The sequence below is a fragment of the Lineus longissimus genome, chromosome 17, assembly GCF_910592395.1.
Source record: "Lineus longissimus chromosome 17, tnLinLong1.2, whole genome shotgun sequence".
Taxonomy (NCBI): domain Eukaryota; kingdom Metazoa; phylum Nemertea; class Pilidiophora; order Heteronemertea; family Lineidae; genus Lineus; species Lineus longissimus.
The window spans coordinates 14,382,026-14,406,592 of record NC_088324.1 but is presented as its reverse complement, the minus strand read 5'-3'; the positions used below and the strand labels follow the sequence as shown (position 1 = coordinate 14,406,592).

General features: G+C 40.3%; 1 protein-coding gene across 8 annotated transcripts in view; it reads right to left on the bottom strand.

The window, feature by feature from the left end:
* The window catches only part of LOC135501091 (discoidin domain-containing receptor 2-like), a 206,177-nt gene that overhangs the window by 114,191 nt on the left and 67,419 nt on the right, over positions 1 to 24,567 (bottom strand). The gene's annotated exons all lie outside the window — the stretch shown is intronic.

Here is a 24,567-nt window from a genome sequence, read left to right as displayed (position 1 = left end):
CAGTCCACTTTTACAAAACCACCAATGCCTCGATTTCAACCACACCAACTCAGTGACTTCATGCTGATTGCAGTTTTATCATTGGGTACGATCTATCAAATCTCTCAGAGCCAGCTGAAGCCAAGGCATGGGGGACGGCATTCATCTCCCTGGCCATTGTTACTCCGACAAGTTTATTTAGATTGGCTTGCTGCGGAAGAAATGGCGAGAAGCCATTTCCAAGGCAATACTCTCCATGGGAGAAGCTCATTAGAAATGAAGAATGCTATTGCTATTGGAGATTTCACCAATTGCAAACTTTAAAGAAGTTCACCATCTAGTAATGATGTGTGAGGCATTGTCCTCTGCTTTACTCTCCAGAGTATCAAGTCATTTGATGACTTTACAAGCCACCCAATTAGAGCTTCTTTTGATAGAAATGATCTGCACTGTGTCATTGGAGAATGTGTTACCAAAATGTGACCACCAGTAAGACCTCCAAAGACAAGGCAACTCAATGAGATAGCTTGATTTTGAGAAATGACCTGAACTGTTATTGGAGAATTCATCACCAACTGTGGCAGTCATGATTGGACACGATGTACGACATGGCTTCTGGTTTTTTCCGCCGACATAGGGTCTTAATTCGATCCCACGGGAGGCCATTCAATCGCTCCTTAAGCACATTAACACATAAAAAGCTGATGGATGCAAATTCCCGTAGATCACCACGTCTTTGTCTTCTGTGACTTCCCCTCTATTCTGTGTTTTTCCGGCCCAGCATGGTTCTGTACTGAGATAATGGCATGTTCTGTAGGATTTGTGTTCTGTTTTTATTGAAGGTTGCACGGAAGCATGCCTGCGCATTCAGAACACTGGGGTGAGGTAGGAATGACATCATGACATGATCACCTGACATTACTTATATTTTTTCATCGTTCTGGTTCAAGAAGTCATTGCTTGATCCAAAGTAAGAATGAAAATCATCTGTTTAGCTGCTATTAGCATTGAATTGAAAGAGTTTTCAAAGTTCTTCACCAACTAAGAAGACGATTTCTGACTCTGATGCTATAAGAATTGATGACTTCTCACAACACTACCTTTATTATCTTAACCATCGAGTGATGCACTCAACGCGAGAAAGATAAATATTATTCAAGTAAATCAAGTCAAGAATACTACTATCCCGTTCAGAGATTCTTCACGATCTTCCTCGATAAGAATCCACCTTGGTGCATGTTTTTTGTTGTGCTCCATTGTGTGAAGAATTCATCTCGTATCGTAAGATAGGGCTATTCTGAATCAAGGTTGTGAGAAACTAGTCAGTTTCGTTATCAGATTTACCTTGGCATCAACTATCATACTTCGATGCTGTGCAGTGCAGCAAGATTACATGTAGACACTGTAGTCACATCCTCACCAATGTCATGCTAGCTTTAGAGTAGTGTGTGACAGTACTTTTCAAGACAACATCAGTTATGGCCCAAAGATTTGAACTCCCAAGTCAATCAGACTAAACCATGTGCTGAGCAAAGTCAACCCTAAAGATCAGACCCCCATCCAGTTCATTGCCCAAACCGCCACCCACCAAATGTAAATTTTCCCTCCTCAAAGTCGAACCATAGCTTAAACTGTACGACAAACAGTTGTCCTTCAAATCAAGACTCAACTTATCAGAAGCCATTATCTCCAAGATCGTTCAAGTAATCATGCACCACAAAAGCTTCAAATGAGTCATGGAGACTTTACAAATATTATGCTGACCTCCGTTCGCTAGTCAACATTTCAATTCGAATTGCGAATCGTGCAGATAAATGTTCCGCTGCCGCATTATATTACACTTTCTCGGCAATGAAGGAGTCATATGAGTCACTTTGGCTCCTTTTCTGCCCAAGGGCGCCCAATTAGCATAGCGATCAAGTAACATACAACTTTCATAAAGATCTCACCAGATTCAATCCAACTTGAACAAAGATATGCACGTGACTCTGTGTATCAAAGCATACAGTTCATCCTCTTGAGTCAAATGAAGCCACCATACACGCAAATGGATCAAATTTGAATCTCATGTCTTTGAAATATATCCAAACTTTTTGAAATTTTACCATCTGACAATAGGATTCATGTGAAGATCTCAATCGGGTTAGAAAGAAGAGAATAGCTTTTGAATTGGCTTAACGAGGAAGGACAGGTGTAGGGTTCTGTGAAGGCTTCAGTAAGGAAAGAGCCTGAGGACGTTCTGGCCCCAGGAGCAACCCATGTTTGAATTTGACATTTGACAGCAGAATTTCACAAGGCTCTATGTCACAGGATACACAGAGTGTGCATTATGCATGCCGACTCACCGGCGGTGATCTTCAGACCTCAAGTCTCCTAAGGATGGATGATATGCAAAACATCAGCAGATGGGCAAGGCATTCTGGCCAGTGGTGCCACATTGAGGGGACAATGCTAAGAAGAGTAACCTTGAAGCAGGTCATAAGTTTAACTCTCAAGGCTACAAGTATACAACACCATATGTTCATTACTGGGGATTTTTTTACTTGGTTAAGCAGGACATGGCCAAAACCTTACCCACTTGAAGTAATATCTTTCGTCGCTTTTCCTGCATCAACTGAGGAAATGAAAGGGTTGGGATTTCCCCAAAATACTTTCAGATATTTTCTACAGAGGGGATGTTGAAATTAGTTAATTAAAGCTACAACAAGACACTTCAGACTCGATAGTATTGAGATGTGCTGTGCACAAAACGACAACACTTATATTCAATAGAAAGATTTAATAACACAGCTACATTCGTATTAAGTACGTCTCCAGTCTCAATGTAACTGCGTAAAATATTGTTTAACATTCCTGCAATTCCCAATATACATCATCCCTCAATTCAATTGAGAGAGTTAATAACACAGTCACATTGCCATTAAGTATGTCTTCATATAATCACGCAAAATCCATAATTTCTCCATTACCAATGCTACTGGACAAATTGTACGTTATTCACCAGTAACACTGCTAACATCAATGTGGGCAAAAATTGTGTGAATGGCTACCGCGTCCATGCTAAAGTATCAATCAAGACACAGGTAGTGCGATTGGCGTCCCCTTGTCTGTTCGTCAGATTGGGATCGATTGCGCAGCGGGGGACACGTATAGTGTTCATATGTTGTGCTTGGTTGGCGTAGTGTGTGTCTCCCGGCTCTTCTGGGTGATTTTCCCCTTCACTGAGTGGTGAGAGTGGATGTGGGTGAGGCAAGAGCCGCAGGAGGAGATGGGAAGAAGAAGCATTCAACAGGCTGGTTAAAGGCAATCAATGAAAGGAGTCCCTATGGCTCAGGTCTCTGAGCTAGCAATCATGCGATCCCTTGCCAAAACCTCATGGCCAGGCAGGTCTCTTTGTCGAACATTCCTCACTTCACCTTAATTGCTTTCTGTCAAAAATGCATGGGTTGTAGGGCTGATTGAGCATCTCAGAAGTTCAACTGAAAGATTTCAGGATAGACTCTACAAACCCCGAACTCAAACCTTTGGTCTACATGTCAAAATCATTGCTAAGCTGTGTCCTTGAATTACTTCAACAGACCTGTTGGGTTAATTGATCAGCCACTTTTAGTTCGAGACCAGCGTAATGAAAAGAGATAGTGATAATGATTCCTATGACAGGCTTGAATCTAAGTCAAGTGCTAAAGGCAGGGTGAAACAGTGGGACTTGGTCAATGAACTTAAATGATTGAGGACCCAACAGGCTTGAATCCAAGTCAAGTGCTAGAGGCAGGGTTAAACAATTGGACTTGTTCAAGGAACTTGAATAATTGAAGACCCGACTCCAATATATTGGACTTGTTGCCAATTCACAAAAGATGAGAAAGTTTTTTCTGATTTGTCTTTTCTCTAGCAAGTAGCAGGGTCTTGGGCAATACAAGGTATACTAGTATGACCGGACATCTATCAGAGGATGTTGCTCCCTGCATGTGGTCAGAAATATATCCAAGCACCCACAAATCAATTTCACCATTAATATCGACCAGACAACATACTTTATGATGTTGTTCCCCACAATTGGTCAGAATCCAAGCACCCACAAATCAAGCCCAGAGTCGATATTTTACCATCAGCCCATCATTAACCATTAACCACCGGAAACAGAAAAGAAGAACCACCTGAACCCCGCAAACAAACTGATCAGTTTATTTAATCCAGCAGCTCAGACCTGGTTTTGATGACTTCACAATCTGATCCAGTGAGAGCTTTCAGAATATCTATACGCCTGGCCTGGCAGACATTCTTGATGAAACTTGTTTGTACGCAGTAAGACCAAGCTCAAAGCATTACTTGGGTACTGTGCTGATGAAAATGATTAGGCCGCGAGCGCTAGCATTACTGACATATCTTAACATCGGCTCGCAGCCAACTGCCGGTTGCCAAATTACATGGTGAATGTTTTTTCCTGCAGAATATTGAATATTGCTAGTATTTTTGTAGCTGTACAAAAGTCTGATATATGATGTAGAGCTGAGCTACAGACTTTTTGTCGTCACTACCGGTTGGACCAGAAATCTTCGCTGTGGAACCTGGTCTGACAACAAACCAAAAAAATAACATGTCTACTGAAATGATATTGCTTGCGTTGTCGAAATCATGCCTGATGCCGCCATCTTGCACTTTAACCAAGGGGCGCTGTCTGAATAGGAAATTCTGATTCATCATCATACCATCTCAGTCCAATTACCCAATTTTCTCCTTTGCTGGCACCCAGCACAATCTGGAATCTACAGTTGTTGGCAAGCAATATCCCTATAACCAGTGCATTCTGCCAGGTGTCCCTGTGCAGCAGTGCATAAAAGCAATGGTAGATGGTTGATGAGTCAACCTAAGAGTGAAATCATGTCAAGCCTATCGGAAAGATTGCGATGTTCAGTCAACCTTGGACTTTACAAGAAACACCCCATTCTGAGACCAACTTTGCACACTGCTTGATTTGGCAGCAAGTGCATATCCATGGAATCTCTTGAGTCACATAACCCGAGGCAAGAAATGGACACCTCTCTGAAGGAAAGCAGTGGTGTTTGAGGCCTGCAACCCTTCAGGTTTCTAACCAACTTGAACCACTTGGCATCAAATCAGACCTTTGAAGCAAAGCTGCTGCTGATCTTTTGCTATCAATGACAGCAAAAATAATCTGGCGCTAATGAGGGAGATGTGAGATTTTAGACTGCCCCCTCCTTTCACACTCAACAAACTCTATGAATCGAAGGAAAGCAGTGCTGTCAGAGGTTGCAACCCTTCAGAACTCAAACCTTCTCCAACTACTTGGCACACCTGACCTTAGAAAGAAAACTGCCCTGATTACTTGTCATTACTGTGATTTTCCACGACGCGGTATCAACTTCTCATTACTGCAAGTACTGGTCCTTTTCCTCGGTCTCTCTATTGTGGTTCTCATCAGAATGGGATAATTGAAAGTAATTATCAATAAATCATATTATCTTATTTCCATCTGGTGTCCATCACATTACGGTGAGGGTTGAGCCTCAATACTGCTGTGTGTGAGACTACACATTGTCGAAGGAAACTGCGCAATGGCATTCAACAGCATTTGTATCACCCAATATCATCCATGCAGCTAGCATTTATGCTGAGGTACTTGCATCGTACAAAGCTGTTAGCTAGCTGGCTGTGACCAACATGGTTCTTTCAAATAGACATCACCAACTACAATTGATCTGTTAGTACAGAGCCGACATCAGTATGGGTTTTCTTCATTCAGATAGCACGGAGCTAGCAGGCTAAACCAATACCAAGTGCAATGAACAAGCATTTAGCTTGTTGTGCACATTAATCCTTCTTTATGACCAATGTCTGACCATGCATCGTTCAAACGACATCAGCAATCAGCAATACATCAGATCAGCATCAGTGACCATTCAGATGCACCAGCAGACCCAAGCCAAAACATGGTCATACATGTATCACATTTCTGTGCATCGATGTACAAGTGTTTAGCTCACAGTGCCCAGTAATGCTTCAGTATAGATTTCAAATAAAAACGATAAACTCGCCATCACGTCCAATGCAGCTCGATAAATAATGCAAAGTACAACTCTCGAGCAGCCGCAACTGATGAGGGGAAACCTCCCGAGAGACCCAGCCTCATTTTCACATTCACACGCCAGGAGCATCTTGCGGGAAAAACACAAGAGGAGATATCGGACTTGCTGCGGGTGAACTTCAATGCATCAAGGAGAACACAAGAACAATTAGTAGGAGCCGCCACAGATCTCGCCTCCGGTAGCAGGATTCAATTGTGACCACGCTGCGAAAAAATGTGGTAATATTTCAGTAATGGCGTTGAAGATGGTCGACTCTCAGATCAATAGCTACATGAGTAAGCAAGCGCACGGCGTTTTTTCAATAACGACTGGAGAAGCTGTCCGTTAAGTTGACCGAGCAATGGACGTTCTCCTTTATGTTGAATTATTCGCCGCTCCTGATAGCGATTTGTTTCACAGTTATTAGTGACTAATGTACAAGGGTTTATTGGATATGTGTCAAATGGGCGCTTTTACTTCCGTTTAATAATGCGCGTAATGCTGCCTTGACCTCCTGGTTAGCATGTCTGAATTGTAATTAGATTGTGTGTTGACACTTTGTGGACTGAGACCTGGCCAGGATAATTGTCTGCTGCTCTGAAACTAAAATTTCGGGCTTTCTGTAGCCTTGGTAATTTGCGTCACTTTACTGCCCTAGTTTAAGTCTCATGAGGGCATTCCGGACCACTCATGACAGCACAGTACTGAAGGATGAAATGGCAATAACCCTTGATATATAAGATGTCTTAGACCACTTACAAGTCATTTACAACAGCTCTAAACAACTTGGACATAGAATGGATTCAAGTCAGAGCAAATCAAAATGTGCCGATTGCAAAACTGTGTGGGCAATAATTCTGCCCAACGCCAAACATCAAGTGTTCAAATTGATGCACATTTCTGTAGTGGTGGCATCATTCCTACTAGCCCAAGCTAGAAGGAAATTCCATTTAGCTCAGTCGGTAGAGTGATGGCCTTATAAGCGAGAGGTCCCGGGTTCAATCCCCGGTTGGACCTTGATTTTTTTCCTCTGTTACATTTGGCGCCCAACGTGGTAAAAGGGTACTAATAATTTGTTTAGATGCTGGTACATGTATGTCTTTGGATAATGAATTAACCCTTTGTATCATGGAAGAACCCGGTTGTGAGGACACAACTTTCCCGAACAGGGGGAGTATGTAGTGGTGGCATCATTCCTACTAGCCCAGGCTAGAAGGAAATTCCCTTTAGCTCAGTCGGTAGAGTGATGGCCTTGTAAGCAAGAGGTCCCGGGTTCAATCCCCGGTTGGACCTTGATGTTTTTCCTCTGTTTTATTTCCATCCAGCCTGCTCCTGAGTTTCCGATGCAAAAATGCTCCATCATTTGTCACAGAAATGTACAATAAATCAGGTGAAAAAGCTAGGAATAGAGATAAAGGCGTGCTTTGGATTAGCTGACAGTAATGAATCACTATGGATCGGTGAAGAGGGGACTTGAAAGACAGCACTGCGAGCTTCCAACACTAATTAACCTTTACCTTCTTTTAAGCAGTTTTAATTAGCACTGAGTAAGGTTGAATCTATTTCGAGATAACCTTTCGATTTTTTGGGACAATTCGTGTTTTTTTGGTGTCTTTGAAGAAAACGAACATCTATCCAATAGATTTCTATCAAAGCTGGTTCCTGTTACCACTTCAAGCAAGTTTCACAAAAACGAGATTACTGAACGATTAACGTTGATCACTTTTATGTTATAATGAAAACAAATTTTTTACACTTTAACTCTATACATGTATAAGCTGGGTCCTTGAAGTAGCTCATTGACTTTTGTTACAACACATTGCTGTCACCAACATCATGAAGCTCAGTGATTAATGTTCAACATATCTCCACAAATAAAACTAACTGAAGGCCTTTTCATCACTTCTCAATGCGTTCTGTAAACCATCCTCTCATTAAAATATACATTTTACATCACATTCAAGTCTCTGAAGAGAAAATCAATCGGTGTTGGGCTGTACCGCATTACGCTTTTGCACTGAATTTCGCAACTTAAACAGAGCTTATAACTTTGACCTTTTCCCAGTTCACTTTGTGCATTACCTGACAATCGTTACTAATTTCTACTTGTTTGTAACAATGCACAGACAGAATGACTGACGCTAGCAATACGAAACTTGAAATCGTAAACTTTAATTACACTATTTGCGCTTTGCAAGGTGAACAATAGATTAATAACAGTTATTGTGTTCAAGTTATATTTGGACCCAAGGCATTTTTTCTTGCTCAAGGTAATTTGATAGGTATAGGCAAAGAGCATGTGACTCTTTAGTGTATAAACATGTTAACCCCTTAATAAGAGACTCAGAAACACTATGAATAATAGTGGAATAGACAGAGCAAGCATCAAAGTACCGCTGTAGTCGATTTTGTGCACACTGAATCTAGTCACACTAGGCGGGACATTAAGGTTTTGTATCAAATTGGTGGCTAATCACTTTGATAGCAACATACGTCACAAAAAACCGCACAAATACCAAAATTACCATACCATCGATGCATACACGCTACACTACATATATGTGATGTTGTCGGCGTGATGAGATATCCTGGGCCGTCGAGGTCACATGCATTAACGTCACATTGCACGTCTACCTGCCTTCGCTTCATCGCGAAGATGGATGGAGCATTAACGTAATGCGCCGCGAGAATTAATTAGTTTGGCTGCTGCGTAGATTCGCTGTGCAGTAAATGTTATTACGCAGGAATTAACCCACTGATGTCTGATGACTCAATTGCCAATCATCTTGAGCATCATTTCTGAACACCAGCTGAAAGAGGTGAAGCAATTAGCAAGCCAACTGAGTACCAAAAGCAGTTCTACAGTGGTAGATATACCAGTTTCTAGTTCACCGATGTTTCCAATGTGAAAGGGTCAATTGTAGTAAGGAGAAATGCGCAGGGTCGATTTTGACATCGGTACCGCTACAGCAAAATCACGTCCAAATAGGGGCTTAAGCTGTCGTCGTGGGGGAGAATATAACAAATACATGTATGTCAACTAAATCGATTTCCTCAAAAACACGAATATGCATTACTCATATCTCTTTAGAAGACTGACGATTTTGCCTTGAGCAAAATATTCCATCGGAAGTTTGATGTTTGTTTCGAACTTTGTTAGAAAGTATAACCTGGTATCTATAACTGGAAAATTGAAAAATTACAGTATAGTTCACAGATTTTATAACCAGAACATGATAAAATATATAAGACATTGATCCTGTTCAAATATCATGGCGTATTCATAAACAATTATGGTTCATTCCGTATAATGCAACGCATTGTGTTTACCTTACCTTGGAAAAATTATGCGATATTGTGTGTTATGTTGTTGGAAACAACAGCCTAAGGGGGAATCCTACAGTTGAAGATATCTAGGCGTGTTGCTTAGAATTTTTCAGATTCTTTCCTGGCTGAACACACATATCTCGTTCTACAGTGCAAAATCTATCTTTACAAATTGAGGCTATTCGCAAAATCTGCAAAAATAAAAAGCTGCGATTGCTATGCTCATAAAACTTGTCCATCATTTCAGTTATTCAGCGAGATTTCCAATCCGTTTTCAACTGCAGTCTGCAAACACTTTAGAGATGCTGCGGAAATCCATTACGAGCATTACACAATGCACCACCAACACTGAATACAGCCTTAAGATTTCGAGATGCATCTTCAAATGCATGCTGCAACATCCTCCTATTCAAGAGCGGCTGCAGGCTCGAGATCGATCACCAATACACCAAAACACAGAATGTTGCTTCTTGTGGGATTCTCCGGCTCTCGTTTTATAGATTTTTGTCTAGTCAGCAGTTATTCCTTTTCAGTTTATCTATATTACATCATGCAATGCATCTGAGTCAGAAGATTCAATTTTAAGGCGAGCAGATTTCCTCAAATGTAAGATTTCTATGAAAGAGCCAAGCGTATCGTCATTTTGTTCTCCTCACTGTTTATGATCTTCCTTTCAAAAATGCTGCCATGCTGTTGTAGGGAAAAGAAATATTCTGGCAGTTTTTCACCAACAACCATTTCTTCTCTGTGCTATCATCCCATCTTTCAACTCATTTCTACTGCTGAAGACTATGCACCATCTGCAACCTGAAGTCTTAAAACCGCAGCCTGACACCTCGTCGCCATGACAATGGAGCCAGGTTTTACAATAACCCAACACCGCTGAGGTGTCATGCATCTTAACGCTGACGGTGAAGACGAAAGCATTTTTGCAGGATGCGAGAGCGCAAATTGTCAGATTGGACGTGACGATTTATTATTAAAGAAGATCAGTGCAGGATTTTATGAAAACAGGAATATCAAATAAACAGATTAGCTTGACATTGACACAACTTTGTAAAGATTGGGTAGAAAATTGACATGAAAGTCAAAGGTGAGAAATGAGTTTGATTCACATCCTGATTTTCAGATTGAAGAGTGGGAGAACAGCTGAGAATAGGTTGGCCTTCGTAGTCCTGTCCAAGCCATGCCTAATCACAAGACATCCCAAGACTCACCAACAAAGTTGGTCTTGCGAAAGAGAAACTGAACCTGAACGCAGTAACTAGCTCGACTTCCTGCAAAAGAAGCCAATAAGTTGACTAAGACGTCCTCTCGTAGAATAGAAACTATGTTGCTCCCACCTCCTTGAGCCAGTTCCATTAGACAGAACATCACATTCAGGTCCCTGAAGAGGAAAATCAATCGGCGTCAGGCTACACCGAGCATCGCAATGCCAGTATTCACCCATCCTATGCATTAGCTAGCGCTAACCAAAGCGTTTGCCGCCCGTTCCACGGCATGCAAATGGCGCACTGTCTCTTTGATTGCACCTGAACACCGCCAGATAAATGGACATCATTCATGGCGCAGCGTTCCTGCATGGTGTGTGATAAGATGGACGCTGGCGTTGTTTATGGCCGTGTATGTCAAAAGCAGAGGACACTGATGACCAGTAGGAGAACATTTGAAATGTAATTGGTATGATTAGTAATAAACATGCAGGGAATGGCCACAGTTTTTGGACAAGCAGGGTCGCCATCAAGATGCAGAAAGCACCGACAAAGGGTATGGTTGGCAATTCATTTTGCAAGGAATCTGACAATTCTTTGTCAAAGAGTTTTTCTTTACTGAGCTCACCCCTGAGGTTTTTGGTTATGATGGGTCTGGAACTTGGCAAACTGCAGACCATGATATGTATAGAAATGGCCAGTGATACATCTGATTCATCAAGTTTTGCTCGGTTTTGGCATAGGTCTTGAAATCAGACATCTAGGAGGACATTCAGCCATGTGCTGGATGGCCTACAGACTCCACAAGCTGCCCTAACAACTGACGGACAGTTGACCTTGCCGTGCTGACAAATAACGCACCTCATCTATCATAAATATCTCACCCAGGATTTCGGCATGGGTGTTGATAGCATTGTTGATGACACCATTTTATCATGTCCCTTTGTTAGCAAAATGAGATCACCCTCAATGTAATGAACGATGATTGGGTATAATGAGAAAATACCAACCCAATTGCGACATAATAACGCAAAATTACCAAGGCAAATGTTGCAAAGCATAACAAAACAGTTCTTGATATTGCAGTTAAACCATTTGGTATTGATGTTACAGTGTTATATGTGTGTGTTGGCTGTATCATATAGGTTGGCATGTTTTTAAAGATATTTCGGTAATTAGCCCATTTAGGCACTAATTTGGCGAAAAAAGGATGAGACCTTTTAACATGTCATGCAGGTTGATTGGTGACAAAGCAGTGAAGATTTATGAAGAACTCATATGAATAAACTGCATAACTAATAAAAAATTAACAGAAATAGTGTTATGTTCCAATTTGTATAATGCAGCTACTGTAAAAACCCATCACTTTGCTGATTTTTTTGTTGAATTACAAAAATCTCAACAAAGAAAGAAGAGAAAATAGAGATGACAGGTAATTTTCTCTCGTCATCTTTGGAAAGAAACTAGCTTTGAGCTATAGTAACACTGAGGAGAGAAGCAACAGCATCGATGAATATATCTGACTTCACCATTAACAAAGGTGGACATTCCCCACTCATAATGGCCGCTTTGATCTATGAGGCAATCCCCGAAAGAAAAATCGAACTTGTAAGAAGTTCTGAGATGTTCATCATACATGCAAGACGTATAGCACAGACATAAAAGATGCATCAAGATACACCAGTTTTATCCCCATGACGCCAACAAGTTTTTTTTATCTGTTGGGATATTGATGCCATGAGAACACTGCAGCTTGGTTGGATGATGGATGACATTTTTTCGACAGACGTTATCGTACTGGTGAATATATGGTCGGCAAAAATATCCACCGCCTTTTGAAATCATCCATTATATTGACTAATTCTACTGGCAACTTAAGTTAACAGGAATAAAAACTGAGATTTTGAACAGGGCAGCCTGAAATCTCCATATAGATTTACAACAATACCACCTGCCTCAGAGAAATCAGGACATACCAAAGCTGCGCAAACAACTGCCTCAGCAGATGAGTCCTCAGGACTTGGCCAGCGCTAAAGCTATCTGCGCGTGATAGCACAGACTGAAGCTAGCATTGTTACCTCGAGGCTATGCTATACAGGAAGGGTTTGGGCGCAGGGGTTCAAGGATAAGCAGCAGCTGTTATTGACAACACCAAGGTTTTCTAATGGTATTTGTTTTTATCTATCCAGGTTCATGCGAGGAAAGCATAATCCATCAGGGGACCATCTCTAACAAGATGATAAATTGCTGTGTTGATACCAGTTATATCAGAGCGATTCCATCTTGACATTGCCAAGGTTATGTCAGTTGTTTTTATCTGTTTAATGTCGAGCCAGGATGGCCAAATCCATACTTATACTTACCTAGGCAACGATTTTGCTTGTCTATTGGACTATTGTGCACCTTGATGCAGAAGCCCTACCCTGGGCCTCAAGATAACAAAATTATGAAATCTCATGTTCATGGCTGGGCAAGTTCAGACTATCTTCATTTGGTCCGTTGGTGGGAAAGAAATAAGGAGAACAATGCGCCATAAAAGGAGTCGAGGACTTGAACCTCTGATGGAACCTATAAATCCCTATCATTCAGGGAAATACCAGCCCCATGCGAATTTGCTGACCAATGACCGAAACTACTCAATGCCATTCAAACCACTTGGGAGCTCTATTGCCCAAGATATTTTCAGTCTGGGTTTATTTGACCATAAAAACAAGATTGCCCAATTCCTCTTGGGGGAAAGCCTTGTTTACAGTCGAAGGCATTCAGAGGATAAGTTGAGCATGGTCTTTTATCGTTCATTGGTATAAATGTTTTTCAAGTACATGTTCAAAACCCTTTTAATGGTAATGTTAGGGAATCGTGCAAGAAAAGGACAAACAATGGCATTTTAATTGAATTGTTATTGCATTATCTAAGTTTGATACGTGCACTTCGAGATGTTCCATGGGAAAGCAAACTTTGGTCTGAAGTTGAACTTGGTTGAGTGTGGTGGAGTGGCTTGACCTGGTGTCTAATGGACAATTTCCTTCAGGAAATGATCTCTTCGATTCTGAAAGATTACATCCCGAGGAAATGATCTTTATAAGTGGAGAGTAGACATCGTGATACTTTCATATCTTCAGTGACATTTTTAGACACTTTAACCTGCAATCAAAAACATCTTTGTAGCAGGCAAAATCCCTCCTTCCAAATCATATTTGAGCCAGGTTAATACACCTCATATTTTTACTATTTTTTGCCAAGAGTTCATTGTGTCTAGCCTATGAATCATATACTACCAACTCCAGGTGTCATTTCTCATGCTAAATAACCCAGCAAGCTGGTGCCACATCTGAGGTGAGCTATTGTACAATTTCCATGGTGTATTAAAAGGATCATTGTTGGCATCAACATCATCACAAGATTCCACAGACTACCAATTTTTTACATCGTTATCAATATCGCAATGTACACAACATCTACAATATCATAAACGGCAATCATCACATTTTGAAAATTACCAATTTCGTCTCTCTCTGACTTTCCCCAGTCGAAAACAGCAATCATCCAATAAAGCTGTATCAAGAAATGAATGCAGAGTTCAATCTATTACCAGCACTAACGTCTCAAGCCAACAATAAACACAATCTTTAGCAAGATATCGCCCGCTTTAATGAGAAAGAAAGTTCCAAGGACGCTGTTAATGATTTCTCCGCCATTTGTCATTATTTCGCCAGTTCCTGCTGCTCAGTGCCGTGCATCCTGGGATACAATACTGACGGCGTGTGGCTGCCGCTAAAGTGATTAGGTTTGTTCGCCATGGCAACGAGAAGTTGTGGACGGCAATGTACATACATGGCGGTACATTCACACAACTGTTGCTTCTGACTTCAGAAATATCGCGAGATCAACATCAGGAGTCTCATCGATGCCGCATTTGTAAATTATTTAATGGAGTTTCCATACAATTACCAAGGACGGAATCTGTACCGTGTTAAAAATTCATGGGCAGCCATTGGCAAGATGGTTGTTCTTCTGCTTTGAGGCATTGATGTAAGATGACATCGTAGACAACACCCATTAGTAGATACAGAGCTGCATGGGTAAGCGTCTCTTAACGATTTAGTAAACTGAGCAATCTCCAGCAATATCTCCTTGGCAACTGCTAAGTGAATAAGTAAAGCGCTTGGCAATATGTCACAATAACTTTTGATTTGATCTTAAATTCTCTATGCTCAAAAATAGATGAACCAACAACGAGCTTAATTTCTTGCCATGCAGTGCAACCCACTGTGGGTAGGCAATGAACTTCCAACATTCTAAAGACTAGCAATGCACCATACATGCACAGGCAAACTGAACCTTGATATTCTTCATCTGGTGAACTTATCAAAAGGCAATTTCGAAGAAGCACATGACCCACCAACACATGATGCCAACAGAGACATCCTCTTTTTGACACCTCATATATCATTGCAACACCTCTAATTACTTAATGTAACGGGTACCATTATACCAATTATGTACACGATTCAGCCCAACCCTTGTTGACAACCACGCTAACTGGTCTGGATATTATGGGTGAAATTGTCCTCCATCAAAAGTCTCATTTGACTTGATCATCATACTAGCTTGGACACAGGCATAACTCATATGTGACATGTCATGTCATTCTCAGTTGTTCTTATCAAAAGCTCACTTAATATAAACATGTAGGCCCTACTGTTAGTCCTAGTCAGATCTTTCATGCCATTCCAGAAGTCCACGGACACCCAGAATTCCATTCAAATCATTCAAAGATCACCCACTCGCACATCAATCATGGTGAACGCGGAGACACACTTGAGTTAGAGGCCTACTGGTATTCGTGTGCAACGTAGCATGAGGGTTAGGTTATTTCCTTGGTCACCTCGATATAACACCGGCCTATCTCATTCATGATGTTTTCTTCTGGTGATGATGATCTTCTCTTAAAAGCACACCAACCACAACTGTGTCCATGCCATGTTTGATGCCAAAACACGCTCATTCTTCTCAGCAAGCATTTGATATGAACACAGCCACCATAACCCTCCCGATATCATTTTTCATTTTTCACACCTCAGGAGTCCTTAAAGGCCAATTGTCCAACCACTGAAGGTACACCCACCCTGAACTCTAATGACAAGTCCATGACATACTCCGATGCCAAAACATACTTGGTCCGCACTGTGTATTTTATATCAACATGACCACTTTTTCTTCCATATCAGCCAGACTGAATGCTGCTTTTATTAATGTTGTAAACCAAGTGAAATATTTATCCTCCCTGGCACCAGTCCGTCCAGAGAGAAGTACTTTTTCATGCATGTAAATTGTAGTTTCCATATTGACCAACAACAAGAGTAATCTGGCTATGAAACCAGAGTGGGGAAGGGGAAATGTCAATCTAACTTTAAAAGCAATAGCTTCGCACATAATCAACATTAAACACTAGCTTTTTGACAGTCTTCGGCTTATCAGAATGACTAACAGAAAAACCCTTTAAACAAATTTTTAATATTTACACGAACTTGCTGACAGACTGATTAAAACACTGAGATATTCAGCAAGAATTTTGCTGTTTGTTCAAAAACATATTCTGAATTTCACAAGTTCAAATCGACTTTGGTTATTATAATCGACTTTAATTGGCCAATGTAGGGCCCATTCATATCTCAAACCACCTACCACCAAAACCTAATGGTCTTTTAAACCCAGATATACCAACTAGTTCACCTGTGTGCAGACTGGATTAACTGAGGTAAAATATTTTATAGATTTAGGGCAAGTCCAAGTATAGGCTTTCCTGGACGTTTTCAGTGTGTAGGCTGACAGAAGTGGTCGGTACTGGCTACCAGGAATACCAGCAATGACCACAAATGTTCTGGCAGGCTTCCTGGGCCAATTATGAACCATTCCGTCCATCTGTCAAACCACAAACATCACAACATTGTTCTGTCTGTCCTGAGTGAACTTTCTGGCAACGATACCACCACAGACAGATGCCACAATCAAGGGTCGATGGCCTATTATGACCTGAAATCATATACTCAAAAACAGGTCACCACTATTCATGGAAAAGGCTTTCACAAATGCAGCCAAGAAGAATGCACTCCATGATAAAACCGAGTCCCCATCTGAATGCATCGACATATCCTGTTAATTAATATGAAATTCTATGGTATATACTTGAATATACAACATGCACACATTGTACACTTTGTAAGTCTGAGCACATGTGGGGAATATGTCAACAAATGTATAAGAACATCATATTGAATACAGCAGTAACACACTGGGCCGTGTATCAATTTTTTTATAAGTTGCATTCATGATTTCATCAAAACATGCGGGACGCCTGCTGTTGAATTAACGGACAGTTGGAAAGCCAATGGAGGCAGTCACAACCCCACGTAGATGTTGTCCCGTGGTGTTCTTCAATAACATCCCATGGGTTCGAACTAAAGATAGGATTTCAGTTATACGTCAGTCTGTCTCGGAAAAAAGGTCATCCTCTTCTGTGAATTCATTCAGTAAGAAACGAATAGATTTTGAAAAAACTTTGCAAAGATACTTCAAACTTTGGATTGTTTACAGAAATGGGCGTATTGATTCCTAGAAAAACAGGAGTTAGCAACAACCAATAGGCCCTTTTATGTAGGATGACAACTTCCTGTGGTCTCCAGGGACCAAAACGTTTTATAGACATCACCCAACCGAATCGAGGGCTTTGGTGAGCTGGCCAACCATTGCTAAACATATCGCCACAGCTTTCCCTTTCATTGCACTTGTTTACTGCACTGCGGTTAGTGCATAGGGTTACTGCGTGCAGGCAGACTGAATCTGTGCCCCATTGCCATCCAAACAATTAGACATCAACTGACAAAATAGTTTCGATTTAAAAGTTGATGGAGAGATGCCAAATGAGACAGTTAAATCTGATTTTACCAAAACAGAGTCAATCTTTAAAATTCTTATTCAACCACAAATGTTCATACCAGGCAGTACCCTCGTATTATGGTAGGGTCCCCTTCATTAGGCTAAACCCTTCAACAACAAAAGCCCCCTGAACAGCCAGTAATCGGCTCAGCCAACAATCCATATTGGCCCTCTCTGCCTAATGTAAATCCACTAAAGTTTGAATATCGGATCTAAGCTGTGTAGAAAGTTTCAAGCTATGCCTAGCATTGGTTGCACTATTGATAGGCTAATGGACTTTCACACTGCAAAATCTTGAAGCCTGGCCAAATGACTTCATGACAGATTGGTCAACTTGAAGCAACCAAACGTCTCTCCTTTGTTCTTGAACAAGATGAAGTTCTAACCATGCCAACTTGTGGAAGCTTTTCAGAAGGAGTTCCCAATCCCCGATCAACTGACGAAAAGAAGTCCCAAATCATTCTCATGTCAACCTCACCTTATCTGAACTAACTGTTGCTTACTTACTTACTGTACTTAAATTGTTCATGTAATTCTAAACATTTACAGCTGTTTAATTAGAATATCAGCAATCTGTACATTGCATCAATTGCATTTCATGCCATTTTCATTGATTTAACCACATGCTTGAAACCGACACTGTTTGTACACAACTTGTGTACTATTTGCACTGGCCCCGGGAGATGGCACAAATGCAAATAATAGGCCCCATATGCTGTTTATAGTACAATGCCTTTTGATAATTTCCAAGACTTTTTACAAAGTGATAGAATACATCCAATGAAATGTACAATGTTATAACAGAAGTACATATAATAGTTTCGTTATTTTTCTAAACGATAGGTTATATCAATACATGTACATTTATCATAATCATATTTTTATAACATGATCACTGAGTTCACCAGTGTTACTGTCTTGTCATAAATGTAGGTATCGTTTATTCAGTGGTATCCACGGAGACTTGGAAACCAAGGAGATAGTGACAATGACAGTCATATTTGAACTTTCTCTTAAAGTTTGGGGTTTGTTATCAACATGTTGATGAAACCACCAAACAAGACACGTATGGCTTCCACAAATACATGAAGAAGCAAGAAATGAACATTGCAAACCATAGTCCTTGCCTTGCATCAGCACAGAGAGCCTGTCGAGTTTTGCCACAACTTGAAATGCAGGGTTTCGATAAACTAGCACCAGCGCACAGGGGTCCCATGATGCTCCAACACCAAACTAATATCATCCCAACGCATCTCAATTCAATAAACGTGCGACTCCACCGCGTCTGAGCAAATGATTGGATCTCGCAAACCATAAACATGATTAGTTCTCTAAAGTACTTCACAATCCTGAGTGCAAAGATGTCAGCCACTCATCTCTTCAACGCTCAGACCCAGTTCCCTTTCACCGTGAATGAATGTGTCAAATAAAAAACAATTTCATTGTCCAACAACAGTTGTTTACTTTCTGATGGTTGATTTTACGGGGACAAATTTTGAATTGCTGTGTAAGAGTACTCAGCTGACTATTCTTCAGTCTCCTAAACATGTGCGAGACTCGTTGGTATTGTTCTGTTCGAGACAAGGTGTCTGTGCCGGCAATTCAACCGTTACGCCGCCCGCACGATCACATATCATTTATGAATACGTTGTTTAATCAATTTTTCTGAAAACTCAGCTGTGTGAATGTCATTTTTATCCAGAATTTAAATTAAATGAAACGTATTTCACACCGAGATGCATTAGGAGCTAGTCTCATCTATTACCTTTACACCCAAGCCATCATTCCTCACCCACATCACCTCCATGAAACTACAGATGAGATATAGATAAAACTTTGTATTCTTTTATCCGAGAATTCTTTTTTCTTCACCTGGATCATTTACAACTGTACATCAGGCTGACATGAATTTATGATTTTTTTAGACTGATATTAACAATACACATATGTCTCATCTCTTTATTCAAACTCGACTACGTGGTTTCCTGCCTCGTTCTTTATTTGGCAGCCAAGCAGCTGTCGAGTCGCTCCGTGAATGCATTGTCGAAGGAAAACACTGGCGTGTGTCAACGTGGCATCCTTTTGGTACCGTACAGCGACCATGAACTGATTTCATGGTAAACTTTTCACTCAGGGCGCTCTCGAGAGTCACTTGAACTTGAACTGGTCGCAAAAACGCACGCACATCGTGTTTGAGGACGCAAAATTTAATTTACGTTGTTGAGATCAAAATGAACAAAGTGATCATCACACTTTGTCTATTTCAATTAGAGGTTCATATCTAGGGTTGATTAATTTTCAAACAAAGAAAACTTTTAACAATTCTATATGATATTTTGTTACGTATTCATATTATAATTATCAAAGTATACCTTTTCCATTGTCAATTTCATTCTATTGTTTATATGCCCCACGATCATGATTACCAATGAGAATGACTGTGAGTGTTTACAAACTTAGTCTCGTATTACATTAATACATTCAAAACTTGTAGTGTATGAAACTAAGTGCCCTTTCGAATAAGACACCATTGTTTGAATACTTTATTAATTGGTAATTTCATTTAGTGGTTTTGTCTTGATCCACATGTCATCCAAATATTTAGAATGTTCTTCTAAATGGTGATGCTTACACAAGCAAACTTTAATGGAACTGGTAAAAACATATTTCTGAGTTCATCAAGGTGAAATTGTGTACCCTTTTCAAACAAACTTGAACTGATGAAAGCATATTGATTCACTTTTGTTCAGGGTGGTACTTATAAACAATGAAGCCATCAATTAAAGAAGAACAGTTGTTCACAATACTTGAAACCTTTTGTGGGTGTTTTTTCAATTGGAAATTACTTGAAAGTTTTTGTTGGTATCCATATGCCATACCTCCCATCAATTGAGACTTTTATATTGCAGTCAAACTGCACTTGCGGTTTTGAATATTGGAATATTGTTACTGGTTTAGCATACGTGAATATGTCGACAAGTTTTATAGGTGGTATTGAACTTTCATTACATTGTTGTGTCACAATTTGGTTTTATGAGTAATGTTTGGTCAATATTGTTTGATTTTCATTAGAGGTGAGAGCTAGATACTCTAAATATGGTAGGGAACCATATGTCACACCAAATTAAACTTTTAAAAAAATTGAAGTTCTTTGTGAGCTTTTGTATGCAGGTTCATGGTGATGGTGTAAGCCATCCTGCAATGGGTCAACACCAAAGCCACAACAGTCATCTGGACCTGATCCCTCTGTTATGCTTTCCCAAAAGTGAGAGGTGACACAAAATACTGGGAATCAAGCCACTTCATTACATCACTGCATCGTATTTTAACTATACAGCTGCTGCTTACAAGGATGCAAAAACCCTTCTCATTTGTACAATGTAGCTCGTTAAGCCCGACATGAAAACACGACACTTTAAAGACGTTAAAGTTGGGAAATACATGTACACTCATTAAAACAAGTTCATCAATCTGACCTCTACTTCTGACAAGGATAACCAGTTAAAAGTTTGGAAAACATCCATGATCAGATATAGGAACTGTGGTGAAATGTATTGCAAGATAGTAACATGATTTCCTATGTTTTTTTAACAAATACTTCCTCAGCGAGTGTGGATTTACTTTTGATCATCAACCCAGATAGCGTGGGCCCAAGATCACTATTTCTACAGGAAAACATGGCAGAACTTACACCAAGCCAAGTTTTTCTGAGCATGAAATTCTCTGAGAGACTAGGGTAAACTAACTCAGATTTGTAATACGATTTGCTACAATTTTTTCAAAATGCCTTTCTTTAACTTTTTGTACTTTAAACAGGTAGCTATGGCTAGGCTAAGGAAATACCTTCACCAGTAACTGGGCAATGCATTAGACTACCTGATGGGAGCATTACAATATTTCACTGCACTGTGGTAGCTAGGCATAGATGTTAGCAATACAAACTAACATCCATTCCACTCGACATTGGTCTGATCTATACACTGATCTTCAGTGCAATGTGTACAGTAGCAATTGCTATACTAGGATGAGGCAGAATGTACATGTTAGCATAATACATGCTGCATGGTAACACGTTTCTGTGCTATCATTAGCTGCTGGAGAATACCACAGGAAGCCTTGTCCATTTCCTGGTTGTCTGGCAGTGATCTGGAGTACAAATCATGCCAAGATATGGCACAAGTAAACCTTAAGATTGGTAATGGGCTTATTTTGGTGGCTGGGATTAGGCAAAAATAGCTGCTGTGGTAAACATCTATTTTCAGCGAAAGTTGATTGCGTCAGGCAGACAAAACTGCTCATTGGATATTGAGATGAGGGGCCTTTTTGTAAAACAGGCCGGGGTGCTGGGGCAGCTCCATGGAGGGTCAACGTTTAGAGCACCAACTTTAGAAGAAGGAGGCCTTCAAGAAGAGCAAGCCCAGTCTGAATGACCCACTTGCCCCGAGACAGAGGAAGGCCTGTAGTCTCCTTCAGCTATCAGCAATCAATACCATGTCAATTACTGATTCGTTCTGAAGCCTTGCCAGCATCCTACAGGTAAGGCACTGCCAATGTACAAATGATTGTACAAGCCCATTAATGACTTGAGAACTGGAAGCAGGTGGCAGGAATAAACATTTCAGAGAGAAAATAACATGACTTCACTGCTTTGAATTTTCTTGCTCATGATATCCAGCGGTACTTGTAATGCTAGCACCAAAGGCACCTTTGGTACGACTGCTAACAAAAAAGTCTTAACTCTCAAAGATGCAGCGTAGCACTGATTTAAATCACTCCTTTGGCTTAGAAGTTGACCGCCAATACAATGTATCTGACCAACTGAACTTTCAAGGTTCCTTGATATTGATTTTGTCTTTGATTTGAGCAACATAATTTCCAATGACATTTGATCGAACCATCAAAACCTCTTGATGAGAAGACGTCTCCTTTTGCGATATCCCTGCTTGACTGCTCACACTCACGGTGGAATGGTCAATCTGGTCACAATCGATGTGGTCAATCTAGAATAGATCTGTTTGTCCTTGGTTCATACGAGTGAGGGGTAAACAGCCATATTGACCAGGATCTTACATTAGGATTGAGTGAGTCAATCAGTTCGGTCAGCCAATACTACATGTAGATATGTCACCAACACTAGATATGTCAACCAATACGAGATATGTCGATATGAGTGCGAGCATTATGTAGAAGGCCCAAGGCGCATATCACATACCGCACAGTGGACGGAAATGGCTCATATTGACTTCCTGAGATGATAAGACAGGAAAGTCTTCCTTTATCTACTTTCTACAATAACGATCCAACCTTCATTCTTCTTCTGTTTTTGTCTAAGAACAATTTTGACACTAAATTCAAAAGGCACAGATCAGTAAGGAAGATCAAAAGCAAATGTTGACATATCATGTCTTTGAAGTACTGATTATGTACACTTTGCATTTACTCAGAAGATAACCCTTGCCGTTTACATTCTAAAGTCAACTGAGGTTCATTTTAATGTACTGTTTAAAGCGAAAGTGGCCATGATGACATAGGATTCTAACCAGAGCTAGTGATGAAATGTTATGTGACAAATACTAAATGATTTTCTACATGAACAAGAGTGGTTGACGTACTGCTTCATTTACACAGATCATTTTAAAATACAATACATCTTGAAGAAAGCTTTCTTTACGATTATTGCATACAAATTTCTTGGCGACTGTTTCCAAAGAAACGCTTTGATGCAGACCTGATACTGAGCATAGCAAGGGTTCTGATGTTGCATGATCATAAAACCTCACAAAATTATTGCCAAGAAAAAGATGGAATCGCATTATTTTTCATATTTCTTTGTGTTGCTCGAGCCTCGCCAGATGCGGCTGACACGAAATAATAGACAATACGCTATCAGCCAGCGTGGGGTGAGCGGCTTGCCACCGCATGGCGACTTTCCAGAGCCGCACAAAGCCAACCTGCGCGTTAGAAAAACGCCCAAGTGGAAAAAATACAATTGTGAATGATGATCATGGTTACACATTGTGAACAAATGCTGTTGGGACTGAATCAACTTGGACTCATTTTATGACTACTGGAGTACATGCTATATTGTACTTTTATGCAGAGGCTAACTTGATATACACGCATTACTTTGTCACGGTAGTGTAGGTATATGAACCATGTAAAATTATAAAAAAATCATCATTATTATTGTGTCCCCTATGTTTGCCCATTCCACATAAGGTTGCAGAATCAACTCACTTAAAGGAGGAAAGTGTACATTTTGCATGGGCGATATTGGTCAAGATAGGGTGAATTAGAGTCACGGGTCATCCATCTTGAAGCTGTCAACCACACATGGCTAATTCACATAATTATGAAAGCGAAATCATAACTTTTAAATAAATGACCAAAACTGGTGTTTTTTTCAACTGCATTTGTTATTATTCTGACTATCGCAAGTTAATGAAAGTGTTTTTTAGCCATTAAAATATCATTTGAAATGGAAATGTGCCATTCCACTGTCATTAGCATGTGAGCATAAAACAATGCTTGTTTAAAATGCAGAATTTTTAAGCACTGAATTGACGAATCTATGAATCATATTACAATAATAGTAAGAACTAAAAATTCGATGACGAGATTTGTAACTACATGTAGTGTGATGATTAGATGGAACTTGCATAATCAATTTCCAACAGTAACTGCAGCAAATCCCCTTGGGATATTTTTGCAGAAATTATTCAAAAATCACACGTTTTTGCCAGCACGATAACATGTTGTTGGGATAGTATGACAACCCATGATACTGCGCGACGAAATGTTACATAACCGCCATTACTATAACCGCCATTACTAACCGATCGCTGACGCAAGATGACCAGTCTAAACAAACATGGCCACCAGCTTTGGTTGCCATGTTGACTCAGTGGCTAATTAATTGATAGCTTAATTAAGTTGCTGGTTAATTATTATGATATATGTGCACCTGAAACAATAGAATAGCAACAACAGACTTGGGGTTACGAAATCAGCCCCCAGAAACTGCT